The 22,708-nt window shown below is 43.2% G+C and overlaps 1 pseudogene across 1 annotated transcript; it reads left to right on the top strand.

The window, feature by feature from the left end:
- The first annotated feature begins 3,695 nt into the window (after positions 1-3,695).
- On the top strand, positions 3,696-22,394 carry LOC149972489 (uncharacterized; annotated as a pseudogene). The gene is made up of 3 exons (XR_016491239.1): positions 3,696-3,820; positions 20,884-21,165; positions 21,474-22,394. The product of XR_016491239.1 is annotated as an uncharacterized LOC149972489 (transcript).
- Positions 22,395-22,708: the final 314 nt, after the last annotated feature.

Raw genomic sequence — 22,708 nt, 5'->3', positions numbered from 1 at the left:
TACAAATACACGTGCCTTTTCTCTGTTGGCTCCACATATCACTCTGAGGCACACCCTGTTCCAATTCTATAGTTGCTAATGTTTATAAGGGTCAATAAATAGAACTGTTTAGAACATTAACTTTCATAGGACTTTCCATAAAATTGACAAATTAATGGTGGCTTCCTTTTCCCGTGCAAAAAACAAAAGTATAAATTATACGTTTGGCTCAGAGACTTGGCGAAGTCTAAAGCTTTATTTAGCCCAACCTTAATCCAATTTGTGGCCCACGTTTGTTTTAGTATTTACTCTAGGCCTATCATTGTCTTAGAAGTATGAATAGGCCTAGGCATTTACAAAAGGCTTTGTTCCCCACCCCAACTACATCAACCTGGACTCAGGGGTAGACGTAACATAGTAAATGTAATTCCGGGACACTCCAATTAGTGTGAGATGTCACGTTTCGTATGGTATGTATTTTATTTGTATTTTATTTGTGGATGTTCATCATAGTATGATATGTAACAAATTCAAATGAGTATGATGTGTTACAAATTCAAATGAGTATGATGTGTTACAAATTCAAATGAGTATGATGTGTTACAAATTCAAATGAGTATGATGTGTTACAAATTCAAATGAGTATGATGTGTTACAAATTCAAATGAGTATGATGTGTTACAAATTCAAATGAGTATGATGTGTTACAAATTGCAAAAGCCCTCTTACTAACAACAAGGGGGCTTTGTCAAGAGGGCTAAAATCAAATGTGATTTTAGAATACAGAGACAAAGTCAGAAGGTCAATGGCATGGAGGAGGATTGCAGAGATGTTGGTGGGTAAAGAGAGATTTGCACAATGTTTGCTAGTCAAAGCCACAATTTCCTTTACCCAAAGTACCCATTCATGTCCATGTAGGCCTACTGTATGTATTTTACAGGAAGTGAGCAAAATCATCAATGTCATGACACAAGTATAATGAAAGAGCCATAAGCTATAATATATGAGAATCATAATGTTAAGATACCATAATCTAATTGGTAGCATGTTACATGAGAAATTCATGCTTAGTGTATCATTTACAATGTTATAATGAGTGTTACTGGTGATTTCTGTCCTTTGGTGGGCAAATTCCACAATTTAATTTGCTCAACACATTCACAAATGGTGGCTATGATCACAGTTTTGAGATTTAGGTTGCTTGAAGGTCATAGCTAGCAGGCAGCACAAGCAAACATTGTTGTGCAAATCTCTCTTCACCCACCATCAACACCAACTCTGCAATCCTCTATGCCATTGACCTTATGACCGTCTCTGTAGCAAAACCAGACACTGCAATGATTGGCATTCCTCCATAATTTTTGGTTGTGCTTGCCCGGAACTACGTTTCACGAAGGGAAAATGGAAGTGGTGAAAACCCTACGTAAAAGGTTAATTGGCGGGAAAATCTATTTGACTGGAAATGATGGACAAGTAGGAGTTTAAGGAGTAAACATTTTTTTTAAAGGATTACATGGTGAAAATCGGACCTCTCTGAAATGAATATGGATGGCACTCCCTTCAGCAAAATATATTTAACCGAAACTCTCCGGCATGAAAAGATCTCCTTTATAGTAAAAGCATTGAATGAATCTATCGTTGTGTTTGTAGCTCCGATAAAAAAAAATGCCATTTATAAAAAAAATATCAAATTCTACATAATTGTAAGTATTGGCTGAATCTTTTTTTAATAGCCTACAACGCAAATGACCGAAAATACAGGCTAAGAATGGACAGAGAGATAGGTTTGTGCTTTTAGCCATTTTCTTTAATAAAAGTTAGACCTCTCATACCACCTCAATTTGAGTCTTGGTTTTAACTTAACAGTCCTTTACTGACACGGACGTAGGCTATTTAAAGAGTACATGGTAGGTGATGGAGTTGACGACAAATCTATGGATATAGCAGCCTATAGCCTAATTATTTAACTAGGCACGTCAGTTAGATAGGCCTACCTCTTATTTCTTCAATAGGAAGAAATTAGTCTCCAACACAAAGCCCTCTTGTTGTTAGTAAAGTCCAATTAAAATGAAGACGGTTGAAATTAATTATGCCTACCGGCACTCTAATTTGCCTACTTTCAGCACCATGAGCTGTCCATTTCCGAGGGATCGTGCCGCAGGTGCTTTCAAGTTTCAGCACCACCATAAATTGCTAGAATCTGGTTGATTGTGAGTTTATTTTGAGGTCAATAGTGCAGTTTTGGGACTAGGCCTAATCAAATATATTTTCAGAAGAAATCTTTGACTCTCCTCCTGAACTGCCATTGTAGCCCTACACAGCACAGCCATTGGTTAAGCAGCATACACAAACGTTTTTGATCAGCAAGAGCAGAGCAGGCCGGGGCTCAGGGTTGGAATATCCATTGCAGTGTGTAATGCAGCCTAGTTTAATTTAAACCATCCCAGCACCAATCTTAGAAATAGATATAGAACTTTGCTCTGTGCTCCTCTGAGCATGCACTTCGTAGCCTGTAGGGGATGGATCATTTGATTGAGACCACACTAAATAGCCTATAGGCGCAATTGACATTGCTTGCCCAGCGGAGAATCAGAGATGAGGAGCAGCATTGGGCACACATCAATATATAGCCTAATAAGCAACTCATTCTAAAACATTGAGAAATATTGTCATTTTATCAATTACAACCCAGGACTAGATTTTTTTTTTTTAACTCCCCTTGACTGAAAGCATTGTCCCTCCCCCTATTTTCCCCCAGGTAACCATTCTGTAATTGTCGATCTCCCCCTTAGTAATAGGTGACATATAAATAGTTGGATGTAAAACATTTCCAATATAAAAAATAGTTAGATTCTTTTGTGAATAGTCCTGTAAAGTATGGTGACACTTGGTGTTAATCTCCTTTCTTATCCAGCTATAGCCTGTCCTGAACCTACTCAATGGTCAAGACAGCAGCTGGCATCACAGTTAGGAAATAATGGATCAGTCCTTTTAGATATCAGACAGAACTAACCCAGGTGTTTATGCTCTCCAAGCACATAACACACATTTCTGCCTCTCCTTTTTTGTTGTTGCCTTTCTCCATAGTGACCAAGGACTATAACAATACCCCCACCCTGCATCTCTCCAATTCAGTCACTATGGATTATGATCGGTTGCCTACAATGCATCCCCTGGATCAGTGATTCCAAAAAGGTTGGTCACCAAGGGGACAACTTTCAGGCAATGTTCTGAAGCAGGGCTTTCTTCACCGGGTTCAGTTAACCAACCCACAGCCTCTTCAAAATGATTAAATCCAGCATTCAGTCATGTACAATGGGCCTTTGCCTGAGTGGAAGAGAGCAGGTCTGTTGCAGGGACAGGGGGTGGGTCTCAGTGCAGGGTTCACCCCCTCTTTCGTTGTGGACACAAATGTCCATAACAGTAGAATCCAGCCTGGGCCTAGCATATCCCAGGGGCTGTTCAGGGCCTGCCCCAACTCAACACTGAGTACACAGTCACCAGTATGGGCCTACAGTGTCTCTCCTCCACTGATACCAGACACAGCCCCCAGGAGGTCACAGTCAACCACACTGGCCAGAAGAGACCCACCAGCAGCCCCCAGATGGTCCACCACATTATAGTTCAAACCACTCCAGGCCCAGGGCAGGACCTGAATAGACCAGTGCATCAGACTCAACTGACTGGATCCACAGAGACCATCACCCCCATTATCAATGTACCATCCTTTCCCGGGCATATACTGGCCAATCACAGAGCTGAGGCTGAGCCAGTTACTGGGCAGAACTCTGGGTTCCCGGAAAACCATGCCCATGTCCATTCGACTGGAGCAAGTTTCCAGGTAAGAACATCATGAGAACCTATACAGATCTCTCTGGCAGTACACATTTACTCAGTCATGTCATGTTTGTCATTCATATTTGTTCATATTTCACTGTTTTTTCTTCACTACTTCCCCTTTCTTCTCACAGTTGTTCTAATTAAATGTCAAACACTATCAGTGACAGAGATTACATGCATAATGTATCCTCTTCTCCCTGTAACATGATGGACTTAACAGACCTGCCACTCAGCAGTTCCCTAAAGGAGACCTGTAAGTACTTTTATCTGCCTGTGAAGCGCAGCTCAACTGGGAAATCCAGTTCCAACAGTAACTGGCCACCGTATACAGTTTATATAAATATCTGACATACCTACTTGTCCTTATAGCTACTGCCTTACCTCTCCCTGAACTGTATAGCCAAAACAGTTGACTCCACACCTCTCTATGACTGTGAAACTGGGGTAGTTATTGAGTGTGTGTGTGTGTGTGTTTTAGGATCCTCCAGCAGATAGAGCAGGACCATGCCAGGGTCCTGGAACCAGACCTGTCCCCCTTCACTTCTCTGGAGGATGCTGCCCACCACCTTCTACCATGGCTTCCAGATCAAGCTACCCACACAGGAGGATCTATGGTGAGGTAGAGTAGTCAACAGCCCACACTACAGGGCAAGCTTGTAATTCTTTCAAATCTCTGTTATCTCCCTCTGCAGTGGATGAGGAGTTTGAAGCAGAGGCCACTGAGGTCATGATGCAAAATTAAGCTATGATGAAGTACCAGTGTCTCATGCTGGAGGAGTTTGAGATCTATCTATCTATCTATCTATCTATCTATCTATCTATCTATCTATCTATCTATCTATCTATCTATCTATCATCTAATTTCTCCATTGCCAAGATAATCCATCCACCTGACAGGTGTGGCATGTCAAAAAGATGATTAAACAGCATGATCATTACACAGGTGCACCTTGTGCTGGGGACAATAAAAGGCCACTTTAAAATGTGCAGTTTTGTCACACAACACAATGCCACAGATGTCTCAAGTTCTAAGGGAGAGTGCAATTGGCATGCTGACTGAAGGAATGTCCAACAGAGCTGTTGCCAGAGAAATGAATGTTAATTTCTCTACCATAAGCCACCTCCAATTTTGTTTTAGAGAATTTGACAGTACATCCAACTGGCCTCACAACTGCAGACCACATCAGCCCAGGACCTCCACACACAGCCACTTCACCTTTGGGATCGTCGTGGGGGGGGCTGAGGAGTATTTCTGTATTTAAGAAAGCCAGTGGGAGGACCTAGTACTAAAGTGGCTGGGCCTATACCCTCCCAGGCCCACCCATGGCTGGTCATCTGCCCAGTAATGTGAAATCCTTAGATTAGGGCCTAATAAATGTATTTCAATTGACTGATTTCCTTCTATGAACTGTAAAATCTTTGGAATTGTTGCATGTTGCGTTTATATTTTTTTCAGTATTGCTTGACAGCAGGGTTGATTGATGGACAGATTTCAGGGGTGAGGTATTAACACCTCGAGAGGAAGGAAAGTGTGTGAGTTCTGAATAGGCAAGAGGTACCCCTATTATTAGCATGCTGTGGACAAGATTAGAGTCAGCCTTGGGATTGCAGTGAATTACTGCCCGATCCGTTTACAGGGGCACAGAGTCACACGCAGATCCGCACGCAATGAAACTGCGCCAGCAAAACTCACGCCCATCCATGATAGAACAGTATTATTATACCCAGCGTGCGGTGGTTGGGTACATCAGGGCCTGAAAGTATGGGCACACGCCCACCCACCCTTGCTGTAAATGTCATTTTGACATTGGTCTATCTCCAAAAGTAACAGGATACCAAGTTAGATTATTATTGTCAGAGAGGTGTTTTTTTGTTGTCATTTTACCCTTATTTAACTAGGCAAGTCAGTTAAGAACAAATTCTTATTTTCAATGACGGCCTAGGAACAGTGGGTGAACTGCCTGTTCGGGGGCAGAACAACAGATTTGTACCTTGTCAGCTCGGGGATATGAACTTGCAACCTTTCGGTTACTAGTCTAATGCTCTAACCACTAGGCTACTGCCATTGACTTATTTTCAATTTATAGAGTAAGATTCCATATAAGTATTAATCACATGGAGACACAAACAATGCTACCAAAAGCAAGAGGAGGGTATTTTTGAGTGTGGTCTAGCCCCCAAAGACACTCTGAATGGCTCTGTTATAGAGCTGTTTCCAATGTGGGAAGACACCACTGACATCTTGTGGTACAATGCCAAAACTTAATTCACTCACTGCCATCTCATGGATGAGAATGAGTTCACACGTGCTTCCCATTAAATTGTACCCTCACACGCAACTCATTGTATTTGCTTTTGCCAAACAGTCATTACCCTCACACGGAATTCAATGTGTTTGCTTTTGCCGAGCAGTCATTGTCAAAGAGTAAGTAGGATCCACCTGCTCTACTCTCGTCAACCTGAGAAGCTATTCCAGAGTTGGCATGCTACTGAGAGCTCCTCTGACTCAGTTGTGGGACAGGGATGGTTTGAGCTCATCATCATGGAAGCCAAATTTGGTTCCACATGGCCACTCCTAGATAGAGACAGAGCATGTAGCCTGTCTCCAGCCCTACCTTATGGCACACAGGCCTCAGCCGCCTCACTCTCACAAATAAACTGTGGATTAGCATTGTCTGTGGCTAATTAAGGACCTGCCGAGGGATTCACGTACGCTTCAAAGGGCCGTGGCTGCCCTCCCCTTCTCTCCTGTCCTCTGTTTTCCGCCTGGGTTTGATGGTTCTCTAAACGGTGCCACGTGTGAGAGAGAGCCGTTTCAGGCCCCTGGTGAGGAAGAGGTGGGGGAGAGAGGGGGAGAAGAGGACACTGGAATGTGTTTGTTCATAATCCTCCTTTTATCTATAATCATCTGTTTTCACATCCTGGGACGGGTTATGGGCAGAGAGCTCGGCTCAGCTCTCCCCTCTCTATCGTTGCCTTTTGTTGTCTTTATCTGCCTCCCTCTCTATTCTCTATGTTCTCTATGTTCCCAGCTGTCCCTTTGGTAAGGAATACATAGTGGTTGCTGCTGAACTTACACACCCACTGGCCTGGGTATCTCAACAGGCATGAGAGAGAGAAAGGGGGGCTAAAGATAGTGACCTTTCATGTGTACTTATATGTAGGCGAGTAGGATGGAGCTTGTTTTGATGTGATAGAGAGCGATGAACAGATAGTAGAATCCCCAGGGGGATGATGGGTGTATACACACTCCCCTGAATGGAGGGAGAGGGGGGAGAACGTTACAAGAATTTCATAACAAGCATAAAACCATTAATGTGTCACGGCTTCATTGGAAGCAGATGTCTGATTTATTTTTATAGGCTGGTAGTTGAGGTCGCCGCAACAGGCTGTGGAATGCCTCCTCCTCTTCCACTTCCTCCTCCTACGCCTCTTCCTTCACCCTAATCCTCCACCCTCTTCCTTCATCGTACTCCTTCTCCATCCTCCTCCTCCATCATACCCCTCCTCCTCCTCCTCCCTACACCTCTTCATCCTCCTTCTCCTCTTTCTCATCTGCTACCATCCCAGCCTCAAGTCCCTCACCCTTGTCTCCCTTTTGTCTTTTTTTTTGTCAAGCAATTATGCTTCTTCATCTTTATCTTTCAGCATCCATGTTTTTCACACTAGATGCCTAATGGCCTACACAGATCAAACTTCATGAACTAGGAGAAAAGTGATAAAGCTTGGTTGAGATGCAGGACCAAGCTTCTCTTGGCTGCCGTTGGATGCTGGGGAGCCGTGTGCTGGTGTGATAGACAGCTTATCCATCTCCTCAAGCTCTACCACGCGCACACGCACACACACACACACACAGAGTGATGTCAAGTCCTCAGACTGACAGCCTGATCGCAGGAAGTGGTCCATTATTCAATCAATGGAATTGCGACAATTTGGGAAAATTTGTCAGAAGGAAAAACAAACGAGCAGCCAGTGTGCTCATAATTCAGACATCAGTTTAAACCAGATAGGAATGTAAAAATGTGTGCATGTTCTGTGTGTGGGAGTCCGGTCAGTTAATGGTGTGGGTGGACTGTACTGAAGCAGTTCTAGAAATGACTAACAGGTCCGGAGATTGAATATCGGCGTGTCTGATTTTTTTGTTGAAGAGAAACAAAACCTTCCTATCCATCATGCAAATGTATAGTGGGGTCCGAAATGATTGACACCTTAAATAAAGATGAGCAAAAATTTGGGAAACTATATTGTTTTACACTAATACAATTGCTCCGAGAAAGAGATTTTGTTGAACAAGTCATATTTTTTTCTCCCAACAAGGTAGGGGTCCAAATGATTGACACCCCTGTTTTCAATACCTCACCTTGCAAGGGTAACGTCACTGAGCCTTTTTCTAGAATATTTGATCAATTGGAGAACACATTGGGAGGGATCTTAGACCATACAGAATCCTTCCAGCTCCTCGATGATGATTATTTTTATTCATAACGATTGTTCACTTGAAAGCACTATAGTGGAAAAGGAAATGTGAGTAACGTCTGCAACAGAATGTTCTACTGTGGTGAAAATCAACTGTCCCTCGCTTCGGCCCTTACACTTTTTCTTTGATGACGCTAACCGAATTGGAAAATGGCACACTCTGTGGAATAAGCCCGAGCCAAGAAAGGGGTTAGCCAATAAAAAAAGAGAAAAAGTCACCACCGAAAACGAGCACATTTCTTCTGTCAGTGACAATGGCGTTCACACAAACCCCTTCTAGCCAAAATGCCTCTCCGTGAGCGGCCTGACATGCCGTTTTTTACGTGAGGCTAAAGGTGAGTAAATGAAGTCGTTAACAGGGACTGCTCCGGGTTATTTTACTGTCTGAGCAACTCGACAGCTTTTGGTAAGCTGCCACATAAAACATTCTCCACAGAGCGACGTACTGTACAGTGCACAGACAGATAGAGGAGGAATAGAAGAGAGTGAGAAAAGAGACGCAGGAGAGAAGAGAAGGGAGGGATATGTGGAGGAAGAACAGAACTACAGTCCTGTCTGCACTCGTCTCGCACGAGGCCATTAAACGTGAACACATGCAAACAACTGGTAATACACATTTGATTCCCATTAGCCTTTGCTGCAAACATCCCCCGATTTATCAAGATGTTGGAAACTCGGCCCAGACCTGAAACAAGGACCAGTCATATTTACACAAAGCAGAGTTATCATACTTTGTGTGTTGTCCGTGTTAACTGTCTCACAGGAAATAAAATAAGCGATGCTATTGACCTAGGGGATGCTGCAGGATGTCAAGACCCAGCATGGGGTCTCCGCACCACACCCTGCCCAGACACACTGAACATAGCATGGGTCCTGGGAGAAAGAAACCATTCTCTTCCTTCCTCACTACCCATTATCTCACGAAGACACACACGGTTGGGTGCTGTCGCAAAATGTTCTACAAGCTCTCACAGTTTCACGTCATCCATGTTTCAAAGTAAAATTTAGAAGTGTTTAAGGTTATATTTAGGTGCTAACTCAGAATTCTAAAGGTTAGGCATTAACTCCAAATGGTTAAGGTAAGGATTACGGTTTGGGATAGGCTTATAACAAAAATGTTTTAAAAAACGATCACTGGATTTGCACTCACAACTTTTCAGATGCTTACACCCATCCGCCATCCCCGTCCACAATGCCCTGGCAAAACCCAGACCTACTTGAAGGTAACAGCGATCACTGTTGCCCCAGTGGCCTGGCTTCCACATCATATCCCAATGTCCTCCGACGTGGCTGGACGACGTGGCTGGACGTTGAATACAGACTTGTGGCTGGACGTTGAATACAGACTTGTATCAAGGGTGACCTGTAGCTGTAAAATCGGACAGCAATAAATCACACGGAGACACACTCAGTAGAAAAACACTGGTTATGAGGCCAAGGAGAGAGAGGAAATATAAAATACAAATATAGTATAGTCCTCACAGTGTTAGCGTGATAGGAGCCAGCGAAGGCTTGAGTGTGATGAAATGTGTGTGTGTGTGTGTGTGTGTACTGCGTGTGTGTGTTGCGTGAGCTAAAGGCTGGGCCGTTACTCCAGCTTTTCCTCTCCAATTACAGCCCTGTTGATCTGAGGGTCTCCGCTTCACTGCTGTCTCCTGCTATTCTCATCCAGCTGCAATAACATCTCTATAGAACACTCCACACTTCCTACAGACACACGCGCACATACGGTATACGGACACTCGCGAGCACGTAGACACAGAGTGCAAACACACACAGTAAGCATGCAGGCACACACAGATCAACCCTAACACATTTTACACAGAACAGACAAAAAACATCCCAAATAATATGCCATTTAACAGATTATTTTATCCAAAGCGACTTCCTGTTATGCATACATATATTTTACATTCCTGGGTGGTGCCAGGAATCAAACCCACTACCCTGCTATTACAAGCACCATGCTCTACCAACTGAGCTAAAAAAGGACCACACCAACACAAACACAAAAGCAACATCATCCGCATGAAACACAAATCGCTCGCATGCAGGCTCACACGTGCTCGCGCACACAGACAGACAGACAGACAGACAGACAGACAGACAGACAGACAGACAGACAGACAGGCAGGCAGACAGTTAGTTAGTTAGTTAGTTAGTTAGTTAGTTAGTTAGTTAGTTAGTTAGTTAGTTAGTTAGTTAGTTAGTTAGTTAGTTAGTTGTCTGCCTGATCTCAGAAGTACTAGGTTCAGACTCTGTCTGTCCTGTCCCATTTGGCTGAGTGCACTTCAAAGTGCCCTGCTGGAGTCCACAGAAACCTCCCCTCCTGCCTTTTCCCCTCCAGACTTGGCCCAGAGAAAGTGAAAACCAGAGGGCTTTTAGGAAACACTCCCTAGGGGACCCTTAGACGATACATTCCCGCCTCATTGTAAGAGAGATCTGTCACTTTGAGTTTCCCTTGCGCCAGAGCCAGAGTAGGGCCCGTACAGGGCTGATAGATGGCCAGGCGAGGGGCCTAGAGCTGGGGGAGACTGGTGCGATGCAGGTCCGGTGCCCCCTGGAGGTCATCAAAGAGATAGAACACAGGAAGAATAAGTCATAAAATACAATGACAGTCTTGACGGCTGCAGCATGGATCCTATCCTCCGCTTGTCTGAAATGGAAAAGACGTTGCTGCACTTGAGCTGTCTCCCGGACATTTGTTACATCAACACTGTTGTTTCTGTTGGGCTAAAAGAAAGAAAAAAGAGCCCCTCTCTGATTCCGAACGTGGTGCTCTGCCAAAAAAGGCCGGGGAAACTGATCCACCTTTGGGTCCTGGATTATATTCTTTGTCTGAATTCCAAGATTCCACAAGCGGCCAGAAGAGATTTGAGGTTTCTCCTGAACCCACGGTCGACGGCGGCAACAGCTAGCAGCAAACAGCAATCAATGTGTATTAGCCCTGATGTCTGCAGCTACCAACTTTGCCTGAACTTTATCCGATGCATTCTCCGTTGAGAGTTATCCAACACGTGTGTAAGTGTGTCAATAGACCTTCCATTCGGCCAGGAGTTTCCCCCCGCTCAGGCCAGGGAAAACTCCAGGCCCTACTAAAGGTATGTCGTCCCTTACACACACACCCCCACCCCAATCCCTCAAACACCTACATAGCACAGGTCAGGGTGATGTTGTTATTGCTCTGCAGTAAACGCAAGGCCCTGGGTCATAGAGTATGTACCAGAGGTGTCAGGTCATAGCAGCTGTGTGTTTGTGGAGTTGCAGTTACATTGTAGTTACTCCACAATACGAACCTGAGTGACAGAGTGAAAAGAAGGATGCCTGTGCACAATAAAAATTATTCCAAAACATGCTTCCTGTTTGCAACAAGGCACTAAAGAAAAACTGCACAAAAATGTGGCAAAGCAATTAACTTTTTGTCCGGAATACAAAGAGTTACGTTTGGGGAAAATCCAACCACTCTCCATATTTCCAAGCATAGTGGCGGCTGCATCATGTCATGGGTAATCGTTAAGTACCGGGGAGTTTTTAAGGTAAAAAAATCAACCGAATGGACCTAAGCACAAGCAAAATCCTAGAAGAAAACCTGGACACTGGGAGATTAATTCACCTTTCAGCAGGGCAATCAACTACAACACAAAGCCAAATCTACACTGGGGTTTGCTTACCAAGACGACAGTGAATCTTCCTGAGTGGCGAGTTGCCGTTTTGACTACTTGAAAAATCTATGGCAAGACCAGAAAATGGTTGTCTAGCAACGATCAACAACACATTTTGCAGCGCTTGAAGAGTTTCGAAGGGCAAATGTTGCACAATTCAGGTGTGGAAACTCTTAGAGACTTCCTCAGAAAGATTCCCAGCTGTAACCGCTGCCCAAGGTGCATCTACAAAGTATTGACTCAGGGGTGTGAATACTAAATGAGATATTTCTGTATTTTATTTTCAATAAATTTGCCAAAATGACTAAAAACACGTTTTCAATCTGTCATTATGGGGTATTATATGTAGACGGGTGATTTAAAAAAAAAAATTTAATCCATTTTTAATTCAAGCTGTAACACAACAAAATGTGGAATAACTCCAGGGGTATGAATACTTTCTGAAGGAACTGTATCTTGTTTGTTCTATCAAGACAGGTGCGTTCAGGACCAGGGCAGCTGGAGCGCACCTGATTGGTAGGTTAAAAGACAATCCCATTAAAGTGAGATTATGTGATCCATTTTAGTCTATATAATATTGTAAGGCAAAATATTGTGGTTGTGTAACATTGCAACGTTGACGCATGGGTTCATTTTCATCCATTTCAAACTTAACTGCCATTAATTATACAAATCAACACAAACATGAAATTATGGCTGATAGTACATTTGTCGGAAGTAACAAGCATTAAAAACTAGAGGCATGGATATAAGACAGATATTGTCCACTTCTCGCCAGCTATTACTTCCCTCCCCGCCGGCAGGTACAAAAGTAACATTGCGGTAGTTCTATTCTCTGTCTATTTCATTTCATTCATTACCCTTACATTTCATTACCCTAGAAATGAAATGACTGTTGCTAATGATCGAGGACGTATGTGACCGACCGGCTCAAATCACTCTTATGTATCAACATTTTAAATTGTGTTTTTTATGTTGGATAAAAGTAGAGACTCCGAGCTACAAAACGGTATATCATACATTGCTTTTTGAGTAACAATGGGAAAGTAATTCTGCTTTGAAAGTTGATAAACTTGGAAACTCACTTTTGAGAAAATGGCCTTTGAATGTTTTGGTATCTACAGGAGAGCTCTCCACTGCCTAAACCCATTCAGAATTGTTCACAGCCTCTTAAGCCCCAGCCATCTCTTTAATGATTCACATGTGAGGTCATGTGCTAAACAGTGAGTAGTGTAGTAAATATTACTACACTACAGAAAGTGGAAAAAGTCGTAGCCTACAATAAGGAAAAATTCCAGTTAAACATAAAGTGTCCAGATACATTTTAGATGACGGGCTCCCGAGTGGCGCAGCGGTCTAAGGCACTGCATCGTAGGTGTCACTGCAGTCCCTGGTTCATATCCAGGCTGCATCCGGCTGTGATTGGGAGTCCCATAGGGGGGTGCACAATTTGCCCAGCGTTGTCCGGGTTTGGCCGGGGTAGACTGTCATTGTAAATAGAAATTAGTTATTAACTGACTTTCCTAGTTAAATAAAAATGTAATTAAATTATGCTTACCCAGACACACTTGCTTAAATTGATGGGTCACGTGAAAGAAATGCTATAACCCCCAGCCACATCTTGCCAAGTGGATGGGTCTCTATGGTTACTTTTATAGTAGCAATATCCCAAATAGATTGTGTCAATATGAATATGGTATGAACAATATCAATAACAATATCAGTGATAGATGAGGTAGTTATATGCATACAATCAGGGGTAAAGTGGTTGAGCAGCAGGATTTAAAACAATTGTAGCAGCAAATGTACATGTGTGTTAGGAGAGAGTCATTTAAATAGAGGCACTGCAGATAGTGCTGATGACTGGTCTGTCCAAACCATGCATGAACAAGGGAATCTGTATTCGGAGAGCCTGTTTCTGTCCTGCCCTTGACTTTGGTGCAGGGCATGTGATGTCCATAGCCTTTTCGTCGCAAAACTCCCCGATCTTCTCAAAAACGAAGTTTGTCGAGGTGTGTCCAGTCCAGGTGGTGCTTGTACAGGCAGGAAGGATGTCAGATTGCGCAGATTCCGAACACTCCTTGGCGACAACAACACCAGGCTCTAGAGCATCGAAACTGTAAAACAGGAAATAACAAGACATATTGAGACGACATTACAACCTTAGACAACATCAATTCACCTCCCAAGTTTAGATAAGAAGAAAAACCTCATAAAATGCTATAAAAAAGCCATGCCAGCCATAGCTTTCCACCGGCACTGTACCATCCTCCAGTCCAACCAGCTGTGGGATGTTAACCGCTGTCACACTGCTGTCCTTCACAACACCAGCAATCTCAGACAAAGTGTTCACGCTGGTCTTTCTGAAGCGCTGCTTGATGAGGCCGAAGTACTAGTCGGTGGCTAACTTGGTGTGGCCTGTGATCAGGAAGGTCCAGACTGTGGTCCAGCTTGTGCATGGTCTGCCAGGCACAATACCAGAGCACAAACTTGTTCTTGTTTTGGCCACTGCAGCTGGGAGGAGATGAAAAGTAGATGGGACCTGGCTGCATAGATTCAGAAGGATAGTGCACCTGCAAACAACACAAAAACGAAGATAAGTTAATAACAAGAAAATGTTACGTAAGACGTAATAAAAAAAATTTATGCGTCATTATCAGGCAAGTTTCACTTACAGCAGGAGCCCTGCATACAGAAACATAATATTGGAAACTGGAAGTTAAGATTATAACACAAATCCCAACTACACGTACCTCTGGAAAATACTGAAATAATGTGAGATCAATAAAAGTAGGTCAATTAAATAATCCAAATGTGTTTATGGTTTACACACCAAATGTTATCGATTCCTTGTAGAGACTTTGTTTATACATGGAGCTAGCTAGGTAGCTAAACAAGGAACCATAATCCCAATCCATGTAGTACTAGCAATACAATTCTTTTTTATCGGCTCTCCTAGGAAGTAGTGACCCTCGACCTACGCCTAGTTTCCTGAAACGGGTCAAATATATAAATGGTTTGTCATAAAATATGGTGTCTCTAGCTCTTTCGATCTCTGAGTAATTAGGAAAAAAAACTAAAAGTGTTACTTTTGGCCCGGTTCTCACCTATAGCGTGTCAGTAGAAATGTTGGACCTTATATTGACTCGTTTCGTTACAGGAAGAAAATACTCTTGCAAGTTTTTTAATATCTGAAGAAATATTTAGAATCGCCGCCAGGTGTCATAATCAGCCATAAAATAACGCAATATGCAGTATGTTACAACAGGTGTAAATATATGGGGAATGACAGTGTTATGACCATATTATGACAGGTTATGACAAGTTATGTCAGCTGTTAAGACACATTATGTCATAATGTGTTATGGCGCTGGGTGTCAAGTAAATATTTCCTTATTTCCCACGGAAGGAAATGTTTACTTGTTATATTTCCCACGGCAAATCTACTGTAGCAATTTACCCACCATTTTGTATGAATGGAAACTAATGTTGGTGTAGCCTACTGTTATTATTTTATTCATTTCCCATTTATGTTATCCGAGAGTGTCTGGTACGATCATTTCTTATCAAGATCGGGGGTAAAATATCCCTGGACTGTTGATATTTGATTCTGGCATGGGCCAGAATCAAACCCACGCCGATACGGTAGGCCTATATGTGAGACCTGAAGGCAGTAATCGCTACACCATCCCAGGCCAAAGTTTTATCTAGGTTTGACAGTTCATTCGTAACGTTAGGATACACTTGACACTTATTTCTTGTATCCTATTGTAGACCAATATCTATATAAAACGACAGTTGTTGATGTGTATGGCTGCATTTCAGATACATTTCTGTACATTTGAATGTTGCAGCAATAGGATCTAGGCCTAGCGTTTGAGCCCTGATCCCAATTAATCGACTTCCCCCGCACGGAGAGGAGGAGATCTGCTCATTTTCAGGGACTCACAAGGCTCATTTGAATTTCCTAAAGCAGTAGGATAATTCTCTGCAACAAAAGTGTGATCAAGTTAAGATCTGACGTCTGTACATTATGTCAAATATATTCATGTGTATTTATATGAATGTACGTCTAAGTGTGCATGTTCATTCTTTGTATCTGATCGGAGTGTGTGTGTGTGTGTGTGTGTGTGTGTGTGTGTGTGTGTGTGTGTGTGTGCGTATCTCCCTCTCTCTGTCTTTAATCAGTGCAAGCTCTGAGTTCCACTGTGCCAAGTTCCATTCAGCTGTGTGTAGTCAAAGAATGATTTCCACCGACCGTCGTTCCACACTGCTTTTCCTGGCTGATCCTCATGGTACTGTGTCAGCTCAGGGACCTCTAATAGACACACATACACACACATACACACATATTTGCGCACACACACACACTATGAATTATATATGCTGTGCATCAATACCTTCTTATAAGCCCCTCATCCTCCATCAGTATGATGCCATTATGACCAGCCTATATTCATTAAAGGCCTGTCAGAGTGAGGATTCTGATCACAGATCAGTCCATGTTTATTAAAGTCCTGTCATACAGAGAGGCTACGCTGAACAGAGATCAGTGTGTCTTTATTACAATCCGTGTCACGGTGGAGGCATTCTGAGCAGCACAAAGCCTCCATTGGCCTAATCCCTCGTCAGGGGCAACGGCATTAAGTTGTCAGTCAAAGCGGGGGACAGGTTATTATACACCATAGGGTTGCTCAATAATCACCTCACCTGCCACAGATTAAAGGACCTGTTGGAGGGGGCCATGCTGATGCCTGTTGTAACTCCAGTCCTTCCAATGAGTATTACCTCCTCTAGAAAGAGTTTTGTGGTCAGAGCTTTGTCCAGCAGGATAAATAACAGGCAGATATAACACATGGCTGCTACAACAGGCCTGTTTTATATTTAAGTTGTACCTAGGGCACAGAACCACACAGAAACAGAGAGACAGACAGAGAGACTGGGCAGATTAGCAGAGAGTGTGAGAGAGAGATCAGGAAAGACAGAAAAAGACAAGGAGTAGGTTAGGACTGGTGAGAGGTGCCTCTGTGTCTCTTCTAGGGCTGGTCTCCCCCCAAAAGCGCACACAAACCCGCACAAACAAACCTCAACCCCCCCCCCCCCCCATCGCCCTATGCTCTGCACTGTCCTCATGCGCTCCCACCGGTCTGCGTTTAATAAGGCATAATGCTGCGGCTCGGCGGGCACCGTTTCCAACAGGCAGGCTTAAAAGCTATTTTCTCCTTATTACATGCATGATTTTAACTGATCCCAGAAAAGCAAACACATGGATTCCCCATGGACCACTCGGATTCAGGCTCAACTGCTGAGCTGACAGAATGTGGTGGGAATAGAAGGTGCAGGGTGGCGGGTCGACAGAGAGGAGGGGTTTGGGGGGGGGGGCCCTCTCACACCTTCGTTCAGCATGGCTATACAACGCCCCTCTTGTTGGAGGAGGGGGAGGAGGTGGGCTATACAACGTCCTGGACCTCTGACCTACTATCGATACAGAGACACACCCGTGATACACGCACGCACGTATTCTGTCCATTCACACCATCTCTCGATCCTCTTATGGCGTGGTTCCTAAGAACTAGTGGTCAGCCAGTGGTCTCACCGGTAGACAGGAAGCAGTTAACAGAGCAGATCGAATCAACGTTTATTGGTCGCATACACAGATTTGCAGATGTTATCGCAGGTGCAGTGAAATGCTTATGTCTCTAGAGCCAACAGTGCAGTAATACCAAACAATACAAAAAAATACACACATAAAATCCACAAAGTAAAATATTAAGAAATATCAGAACGAGCAATGTCAGAGTCCAGAATATATATCGATATATGTACACAGATATAATGTAAACTTCCTAGTCGGAAGTTTACATTCACTTAGGTTGGAATCATTCAAACTCATTGTTCAACCACTCCACAAAATTCTTATTAACAAACAATAGTTTTGGCAAGTCGGTTAGGACATCTACTTTGTGCATGACACAAGTCATTTTTCCAACAATTGTTTACAGACAGATTATTTCACTTATAATTCACTGTATCACAATTCCAGTGGGTCAGAAGTTTACAAACACTAAATTGACTGCATCGTTAAACTGCTTGGAAAATTGCCGAAAATTATGTCATGGCTTTAGATGACTCAAATTATGTCAATTAGCCTAATTGGAGGTGTACCTGTGGATGTATTTCAAGGCCTACCTTCAAACTTAGTGCCTCTTTGATTGACATCATGGGAAAATCAAAAGAAATCAGCCAAGACTTCAGAAAAAAAATGTAGACCTTCACAAGTCTGGTTCATTTTTGGGAGCAATTTCCAAATGCCTGAAGGTACCACGTTCATCTGTACAACCAATAGTAAAGTATAGTATAAGTATAAACACCATGGGACCACGCAGCCGTCATACCGCTCAGGAAGGAGACGCGTTCTGTCTCCTAGAGATTAACGTACTTTGGTGCGAAAAGTGCAAATCAATCCCAGGACAACAGAACAACAGTACAAAAGTATCTATATCTACAGTAAAACGAGTCCTATATCGACATAACCTGAAAGGCCGCTCAGCAAGGAAGAAGCCACTGCTCCACAACCGCCATAAAAAAGTCAGACTACAGTTTGCAACTGCACATGGGGACAAAGATCGTACTTTCTGGAGAAATGTCCTCTGGTCTGATGAAACAAAAATAGAACTGTTTGGCCATAATGACCATCGTTATGTTTGGAGGAAAAAGGGGGAGGCTTGCAAGCCGAAGAACACCATCCCAACCGTTAAGCACAGGGGTGGCTAAGTGTTTGGCTAAGGTGTATGTAATCTTCCGACTTCAACTGTATATATATATATATATATATATATATATATATATATATATATATATATATATATATATATATATATATATATATATATATATTTATATATATATATATATAAGATGTTTGTCTTTCTGTGTTTGTCTTGGATCAACAGCAACTGAGTCCTCAGCCAAACCTCTGCCTCGAAATGGAGAGCAGCACTCCAAACACAGTGGGGTTTATTAAAGTATAATTAAAGTGATTAACAGAAAGTTTCGAGAGGGAGGTCCTTTCTGGTTTCAAGATTAAATAAAGAGTGAAATATAAAGTAAATAGACGTTTTGTTCTTTGATTCTTTTGGTCTTGGCCACAGCAAGCGGGATTAGATCATCAGCAGATGTCATAGCCTTCTGTCATCTGCCAAGGAAAATAAGAGAGGGAGAGGAGATGAGAAGGCAGAGAGAGAGAGAGGGGGGAGGAATTAGAGACAGAGGGAGAGGGAGAGAGAGGAGTTAGAGGCAGGAAAAGAGGGAGAGAGGAGGGAGAGGCTAAAGGAATAAGGGTCAGAGAGAAAGTAAGAAAGTGCATGTGAGAGAAAGAGAGCCAGAGAAAGTGAAAGAGAAAAGTAAAGGATGAAGTATGTCGAGACAAAGAAGGAAATTAGTTTGAAAAAGAAGGAGAAGATACAAGCTATGGTTTGAGTTGGAGTGGGGAAAAGATAACTGAGAATTCCAGCAAATTGGAGACATGGTTAAGATATCTGGATAGCTTCTAGGTGGAGAAATGTTGTTGAGCATTGGGTTGGTGTGACTGAGCTGAATATGAAAGAAGAAGTGCACCACACACACACACACACACACACACACACACACACACACACACACACACACACACACACACACACACACACACACACACACACACACACACACACACACACACACACACACACACACACACACACACACACACCACTAGACCAAGTCAAACTGCTGCAATAAAAGAGGCTGACTGGTTGCTGAGTTAGGAGAATGATGGACTCAAACTAGGGCGGTCGCTTAGTCACTGGGTGTGCCCCTGACAGTTGTACTGGGGAAATAACCAACACACCAGCCTCTGGTGCTGGTACATACATCTAATAGGGAGGAACCATCATCAACCCTGTATAAAGACTGGACCTAAACTCTGAGCTATAGAGCAGCACAGGCTGCTGGTCAGTTTGTTTGAATCATGAACAAAGACACAGGACACGAGTAGAACATTATCTGTAGTGTGGAGAGATTTACTTTGACATTTTTTTTACCGATTGCTTACACACTGAAAGGGAATGCTTAGACAAAAGCATCAAAACCTTAACTTTTGCAACCATGCCTTAAACAAAGGCACCAAAAGTACAAACACATGTTCTGCTTTGCACTTGGTTTGCAATTCTGCAACACACTTGCAAAACACTACCCACCGTTTCTTACATTAGACACTTCGTTCAAGAATGAAATCTCTTGCAATCATTGGGAAAACACATATTCAAAATGCAAAACATACCTGAAATGTGCAACACCCACACACACACACACACACATGTAAATGAACACCAATTAGTCTGAGCCTCACCACTACAAATAGACCTCAGGTAAGCTCACCTCTTTTGTGAGAACTTTGCAAACATGGAGGCAGTGAGAGCGAGAGGAAGGGGAAGAGGAAGAGGAAGAGAGAGAGAGGAGAAGGAGGAGGACAAGGACAAGAATAAAGAAGGAGACTAGGCAATAGACGGAGACATAGTTCCGGTGACATTAGGGCCATTTTGGTGGACCATGTCATAAATCATGGCCAAACGATGAGGGAGGCTGGGCAGAGAGTCCAGCCCAACCTGAGTCGCTACACAGTAGCATCCATAATACAGACTAGAGAACAGGTACACCTTCAACTTTCTATGCTAGACTGTACCTATGTAATTGTTGCACATCATTCTGCATCACAGTACAATACAATGTAGTCCTACAATATTAGGTCTATGCACCTCAGTGAACCAAACAAATAGGTATAGCGCTGTGAAGTACATGTAATACAGGTTGATGTTACTGTGTACAGTATGACAGTACAGGATGTACAAAAAAAAACAGTGACATAATATTCTTGCATTTTCTACAGAACTGCCAGACGACCTCTTGAGAGTGGAAGGAAATGTCTGTTCACCATGAACAGGAACTGGCCATTGTCACTCTAGTGTTGGCAAACAACACCATCCGCCTACATCAACTACGAGAGCAAACCATCGCAGACCACACAACATTCCATATTATCAACCGTGTCAGTATGTCGACACTCAGCCGCATCTTGCGTCAACACCAACTTACGATGAAGCAGCTGTCCAGGGTTCTATTTGAGAGGAACAGTGTTAGAGTCAAAGACCTTCGCTGTGACTGTGTGCAAGTAAGTGTCACTGTACTATACTGTAAGAGAGTAATGGCAGCACATTGTGTCCTATTGGCACTGCATAGCTACATTCAGACAAAGCACTATGTGACCTAGGTTGTCTGTGGGGGCACCTGCCTTGCCTGTAGCTTGTAGTTTTGACTGAATGTGTCTGACCCCACCCAACCCGCCCCAACCCCCATCCTTGTGTGAAAATGTAGACATTGTAGTCCTGTGTTTTGAGTTACACCATAGTCCTGTGTTTGTAGTCCTGTGTTTTGAGTTATACCATATTCACAGTACAGTGTTTGCATTTTCTGGTACAGAGAGTCCTGGACTTTGATGTAGCTGCACAGCCTCATGAGATCTTTTTCACTGATGAAGCTGGATTCAATCTAGCTAAAACCAGGCATCGGGGTCAAAATGTTAAAGGACAAAGAGCCGTTGTGAATGTCCCTGGGCAGCGCAGGGGGGAATATCACCTTGTGTGCCGCCATTAGTCTGCAAGGAGTTCTCCATCACCATGCCACCCTCGGTCCCTACAATACTGCACACAGAATCCTATTTCTGGATGCACAACATAATGCAGTTGTACAGGACGAACCAGAGCAGCCCAGGTTTGTTGTCATCTGGGATAATGTTAGTTCCCACCGGGCTGCTCTGGTCAGGGACTGGTTCACCAACCACAATAACTTCACAGTTGTATATTTGCCCCCTTACTCCCCATTTCTCACTCCGATTGAGGAGTTATTTTCGGCTTGGCATTGGAAAGTGTATGACCGCCAACCACATGACCGCCTGCCTCTTCTGCAAGCAATGGAAGAGGCATGCGGAGACCTTGAGGTGGGGTCAGTCCAGGGTCGGATACGTTATTTTCCCCGTTGCCTAGCCAGGGATGACATTGCTTGTGATGTGGCCAGACCCTAACAGAAGGCGGGACCATCCACCCCATCCCTTCCAATATGATTATTTTGTTTACCATTGCACTGTAACGTTACTGTAATTATTTTAGCTTCCGTGAGTTTACAGTAACATATTGTGTTGATCACCGTACTATAATTCTACTTTTCTTTGTGTTTTTTGTTGTTGTAAAAACCTGCAATGGCAAAAAATAAGCTGTATGTTTTTTTTTTCTGAAGCCTTTCTATTTTTTTGTGTTCATTGGAATGTGAGTTGATGTACTATACTGGAACAATCTTTCACAGAAGCCTGAATGAGAAAATTAAAAAGCTATATGAAGTACTAAAGACAGCAGTGTGTCTGCAAATGAGAAGCAGGTGCTGGCGTTTTCCTGATGAAAACATGACATCAGAGTCATGTGTGTCACACATGTGCACGGGCTCTGGACTCACACTTCATAAATGAAACGGATGCACAGGACTGCCGACTGTGGAGGGGGCCAGGAGGCTTAGAGGCTGGGGAGGCAGGGAGCCTGGGAGCCATGGGCTGAGGCTGTGAGCGGTTGGAAGCGGCACAGATATCGTTTCATGTCCTACAGTAGCTCCTCACTTTCTGTACCGATTTTTAAAAAGTGTCCTCACATCCCGAATAGAGACCAGCG

Source organism: Oncorhynchus mykiss, chromosome 23, assembly GCF_057628025.1.
Source record: "Oncorhynchus mykiss isolate SJ-2025 chromosome 23, ASM5762802v1, whole genome shotgun sequence".
Classification (NCBI taxonomy): domain Eukaryota; kingdom Metazoa; phylum Chordata; class Actinopteri; order Salmoniformes; family Salmonidae; genus Oncorhynchus; species Oncorhynchus mykiss.
The sequence above is the reverse complement of the archived record's forward strand: the minus strand, read 5'-3'. Positions and strand labels throughout refer to the sequence as shown.